This window comes from Ptychodera flava, chromosome 9 (genome assembly GCF_041260155.1).
Source record: "Ptychodera flava strain L36383 chromosome 9, AS_Pfla_20210202, whole genome shotgun sequence".
NCBI lineage: Eukaryota > Metazoa > Hemichordata > Enteropneusta > Ptychoderidae > Ptychodera > Ptychodera flava.
In genome coordinates this window covers 41734628-41740676 of record NC_091936.1, presented here as the reverse complement: position 1 = coordinate 41740676, position 6049 = coordinate 41734628, and the positions used below count along the sequence as shown (strand labels likewise).

The window sequence follows — 6049 nt, the reverse complement described above, 5'->3', positions numbered from 1 at the left end:
GTTTATCTATGAAGCCTGGTAGAAAGAGGATAACTATAGGTAAAAACTCACTTTTGTATAATTAGCAAAGCGTATGCCATTTCTATAGTTACTGCTAGACCAGTTTGACAACAGACGCTACAATATGTCCATGTACACCATAAAATGGTCAATATGGTTTGATATCTTTCATTCGACAAGACTAAGGTGTTGCATACAATCCCAAAATTATAAATGCATGAGAAAGATTTAATTTGTGACGTACTGCAAATTTGAATGAAATTAGACATCACTGTGGTGCATGCTTTTCAAATTCTGAATAACTTTCCAAAATCTAAATAATCCTGTTTCTATAATTTATCAGTGCCATCACAACCTTCCACTTTGCTGTCCCTTTAATTTTGACTTTAGATGCGAACAGTACATAAATGTACTCTTCTTGTCTCTTGGAGGCGCTCTTCCTCATAAACACTCTTTGCTATTGTGGAGGTTAGGCATAGACACTGGGGCCCACTACGTAGTCTGAAAAAATATAAAATGACAAAAGTGAAGAGCTGTTGATTTAGAAAGGTGAGAAACAATGTAGATGTTTATAATAGGCTGGCAGCATGTCTAAAATACTTGTAAGATTAACAATCTATAAATACAATTTCTATCACAATGCCAACCTCAGTCCAGTAAGTCATCAATTCTTCTCATACCGGTACTAAAACTGTAAGCTTGGAGTCATGAATATATGTGATGCACATATGAAGATAATTTTAAATATTGCCCTTAAAAAGGAGGGGAGAAAAAATGAAAAGCAAATTTGTAAGTATGTGTGCTGTAGTTACAAATCTACATACACAGCACTGTACATACATATGGGCACAATATGTTCATCCATCATCTGTGCAGACAATCATATCATAAACATTCCAAATACCAGTATTTGAGCGGTGTCTTGCAAAGAAAGAAAACACAGATACCTCTATGATCCAGAGTATACTGCCTGTTCTAAGACACCCAGACCTGAGGGGCTGGCACTGGTGCCACTCCATCCTTACAGACTCCAGGGCAGGCACATTCCGTGGTTATCTCATACTCCTGGAAGTCACATAAACATCATCAAACGGGGTAAAAAAATTGGAACATATCACATAACGATCTCCATGAAACTAAAATCACTTTCATTAACCTTTAGCTAATATGGATTAGCAATGATGACTCTATTTTTTGAATGATGACGTTGTACCTAATCATGAGAAAATATATAGCTGCAATTATAGATAGATGATTAATTGCTGGCAATGTGGCATTGGCACTGTCCCTTAGAGTGCCCACAATTGATGGGTCTTTCAGACATCTATTTTCAGTTAGATGGACCACAGATAGGTGAAAGGGGGTGATGGCTGGTTCCAAACTGTGTGATTCATTCTTGTACATGACTCTGTAATAATGATAATTATCTGTCTGGTCAATTTTAATGAATGATATACTGGATTTATATCACTTTAATTGTTTGATATGTGGCTAAATGATGAATAACTTAACAACTGGATGGAAATGTTTTTCCCATTAATAAAAATCTGATGAGTTAACACTTACATAGTATGTAGCGACTGTTTCACCTACGACATGTATTTTAGGAACTTTGGCATTTCTGTCGCATTTCAACGTCACCACAGCAGTCCTTGAAAGTTGAAACCAATTGTAACATTGTAGTCATTGAGGTGCAGTATATATCAAAAAACTCACTCCTCATTTGTCTACAGAAAGTGCCCCTCCTACAATAACTGTAGGTGTCACATTTCAATCATGCATGTGCCATACATATATTGAACAGGATGTGCTCACACTTTTTTAAACATCATGTCAGTAACACATTTTAGTGTTACTTTGAAATAAACCTGATGATATTTCATTTTTTAATTTGAGTAGTCTGCTGTTCCTGATCTGTCAGTTTGAATGGGTGAACCTTGCATTATGTGAAAGTGTAATATTGGCAGTATAACTGACTTTTAAAATACACTGTGTTTGCATCCTCACTACAATCGTCATCTTTACCATAATTCCAGCGGCACACGTACAGCTGCAAGAAGCAGTTACCTGCCACACATACAAGTTGAGTAACCTGTACTAAATGCTGTAGAGCAATGCTGATGGAAAAGTTAGAATAAGGTAGGCATCTCTTCAAAGCCCACCTTTACCCTTACCTGCCAACCAGACTTAATAATATACCACCACACCTACCACTTGCAGGCAATAATTCTAACCATCACTTGACAGCCACACCTAGCACTTTAAGGCTCATCCCCGCTTTTCATTTTGCCAGCAACACCTTATTCTCACCCTTCCTTGCCAGCCAGACCAAGCACCCGAAAGCTCATCCCCACTATTCATCTTACAACCAGCCACACCCTAAGTGCTTAAAGGCAAATTCTCACCATTACTGTTACTCTTGCCAGCCAGATGAAAATCTGCACTTGGAGCATTGCGGTGCATGAAGAACAAAACAAGCAGTAAAGTACTTTTTAAAAAGTTACAGGAAAGTGGAAATCATGCAAATGCACTAGCGGCTAAAAAGAGGACAAGTTTAAGCTCAATCCTAATATCGTGTCAAAAATACAAGTTTATGTGACCTTGGTATAATTGGTATCCATTGCTGAATATGAGTTATGACATTCAAAACAATTCACAAACTTTAGTCTCTTCCTGAAGTACAACGCAACACACAGTAACTCATCCCCAAGAATGTACCTTCTTACTGTGTCCTGTGTGTCTGAGTATGTGAAAATCACATTATTTGATGCATCCACTGAGTACTGGACACTCTCTTGAGTTCCCAGGGTATATTCTGCTCCACCAGCGACAAACTGACATGCCTGTCATCAAAGATATTGGAAAATCACTCAGTAAGTTGGGATTGAAACACAAATCCAAACAAATAACTCCAGTTATAGCTGCCATGTATAAGCTCTGCAGTTACCTGTGAAACTGCGACAAACTGCTATGCCGATGAAACAAAATGTACCAGTAGTTGGGCAATAAATAATAACAATAATAATAATAATAATAATTATAATAATGGGTTCTTATATAGCACACATATCCACAAGTACATGTGATCAAGGTGCTTTAAAATTATTACGGTACCAGTAATTGGGCAACAAATGGAACAAACCAGGTAAATAACTGTGTTTCATAGACCCCAGACAAACAGTCTATGGTATGAGCAATACGTACATTTCTGAAACCTGACCGATTTGAGAACATGTCAGTTGCATTGATCACTATGCAAAATGCCACTTGACAACTATAATACTTACAGATTTGTTAGTACAGGCACCACTCTTTCCTTGGGTGAATGGGTTACAGGGATTGTAACTGTGAAATGACAAGACATCTGTGTTACGATGTAAAAGAATAATCAGTTCTCATTGGAATACCTTTGACTAATTACTTCCCTGAATCTACAAAGAGGCTGGATACCATAGCTCCTACAAGAGAATTCCATTGGCAATGTCCACCAAAAAGGCATATTCCACTAACCCACTAACTGGGTGTCATTTTCACATTTGTTGGCCAAGAACAAGGCGGTAATGTTAAAGGGAGGGGGTTGCTCCATCTGCGGCTGTGCATAAGGGACCCATAAACTGGGGTTTGTTGCTGTGTGCAACATAATCCAAACATCCCTTGTGCATACCAAATTTTGAACTGGTAGCTGTACCAAAAGTAGGTGACCGCAGCCAAAGTACCCTCAAATAAAACAAACTAAGACATCATTTTAGATTAGAACCCTACTTAACACACCAAGTTACTAGGTGAGAAAAGCAAGTTACTCACCAAACTTCGCATTAGCAATCATGATCTAGCAATTGAAAAAGGGAGACACACTGTTCCAAAAACCCCAATTACTGAAAGACACTGCAATCAGTGAAACACCAACACTATTGAAGATGAAACACACTTTTTATTAGTCTGTCAGAAATACAAAGTTGAAAGAGAAAAAAGTTTTTAAGTAAAATCAACTTCCCAAACGATACAACTGAAAATCAGCTTATTTCTCTTCCAATAAAACAAGAGTTGTCTTTTAATGAACAACTTGCAGAGTATATTTTCAATTTATATAAACAAAGAAATATCTAGTTATACCGGTATTCATTACTAGCTATTATTATTATACTGTATTATTTTATCTTTATTGGAGAAAAGTTTGAACTTATTTTTATACTACTTTTATTGTCACAAATGTGATGTAAATCTTATATTTACAAGCAAGCAAGCAATAAATTATTATTATTATTATTATTATTATTATTATTATTATTATAAACAAAGGGAGACAACTAAAGTTTGTTTGGCAAAGTCTTGAAGTGATTGGAAAGTTCCAAAATAAGTGAACCTAGGAACATGAATCAAATGCTGAATTCGCTACAAACTTTGACATTCATTTCCAATTTCTGGGAATACACAATGTTTATCAATAAGAAAGTCTCACAGATGCAGATGTGATAACCCCATCCTTTAAGATTTCGAGATACAATGTCAGATTTTGGCCGCCTTTCCATACTTCTAATTGATTACAAGCCGGTATACAGTAAAATATCTGAAACATTACATGTTGAAACATGTATTATATAAAATATTACAAGTATTACAAGAGAGGTTAAGTAGTGGACGCCGATTTCTGTGACAAAAACAGCATACCTGTGCCAAAACTTAACAACCTCCGTCTTCTTCTACTCTCTGGATCTTAGTTCAGCCACTTCATTGGAAACAATGGGCTTTCACCAATGCCAAGTGGTTAAAAGGTACGCATTAAGTAATATAATGGAGGAATGAAATATACCTGTAGATATGCGAAGCATCTTCTCCTTGTACTTTGTTGATCCTGAAAAAGAGATTGCAAAAATGAAGTATTTATTTTGTATACCTCAGTCACACAGTTGTCATATGATTTACTTTGATGCACTTTATTTCAGCAGGGCTGTTTGCAAATGATATCATTGTTTTCTCACTCATAACTATTTTTTTAAATGATCGTTATTATTATTGGTCACTGCAGAGTACAATGGCATGTGCAGAGCTCTGCATTGAGCACTTATCCTGGGCGATAACATTCTAAGGCATTTTGAGACCAAAATTATTAGTTACTCATTTATAAAACTACAACAGAGTGGAGGCTATGAGATAATCTATTGACGAAACCAGAGTTTTGAAGATTCCTGTCAATGAATAGATAAATCTGATTTCCAGATTAGTTTGGGAAAGTTAAAATTGATATTTGGGATCCAGTCGACAGCGTATTCCTGTGATATTTGTTAAGTATATGACTGTTAACTTTATTTAACAGCAACTTACAGAGGAGGGTTTTTTGGAACGATGGCTCTCAGATCAACGTGGCCGAGTGAAGCTCCAGAGCTGTCCTTGTAATCACATGCAGCAATAATTTTGAGTTCCAACTAGGGCTTCACAGGCGTCAGAGATCACACTGGAAGGCAACACTGCAATTACCACCAAGAAGACCAACAGAGAAATGCTTTGACCGATCATGATGCTTCAGATGTTGTGTATCACACTGTGGCTTGAAGTTGAATATGCTTGAATTCTGCAATTCAGCTGGCTGAAATGAACATAATGTACGATGTCAATAATTTGTGACAAAAAAACCCGATTGGTAAATTTTCATAGTTGTCGATGGACATTATTTTCGTTAGTTTAAAATTTGTATGATTTAAGAGTTGGGCCAAAGAGGCACTATCTTTTTGTAACGTGTACATAACTGTGTATAGAATACAGGTAAAACCCGTTTGAACCGAAATTCAGGGCGGATATGCTGAAATGCAGTAAATTGCACAAAACAGGGATTATACATGGGAACTGTCAGTTCAGAACAGTCCGTTGGTCCAGCTATTAATTTCGGCTCATGAGGTCAAACTGGTGGGTTTTTCCTCAACTTCCCTATAAATTTATGGTGAGGCACAAACAAAATTGAAAATTTAAAGATCATAAGACGTTCCTGTCTATTTCTTGTTGATGTGCAGTAATGAAATGCATACTAGTGTCTACAAAGCCGCTCCAGTTTCAT

At 36.7% G+C, this 6049-nt stretch overlaps 1 long non-coding RNA gene across 2 annotated transcripts; it reads right to left on the bottom strand.

The window, feature by feature from the left end:
• Window positions 1–947: 947 nt before the first annotated feature.
• On the bottom strand, window positions 948–5499 carry LOC139141044 (uncharacterized). Of its 2 annotated transcripts, none has more exons than XR_011554119.1 (4): window positions 5323–5499; window positions 4811–4852; window positions 3288–3345; window positions 948–1065 (listed from the first exon to the last, which is right to left on the bottom strand). It is a non-coding gene; the product is annotated as an uncharacterized lncRNA (long non-coding RNA). The 2 variants fall into 2 exon arrangements; XR_011554120.1 differs by lacking the exon at window positions 948–1065 and adding an exon at window positions 2803–2843.
• Between the last annotated feature and the right edge of the window lie 550 nt (window positions 5500–6049).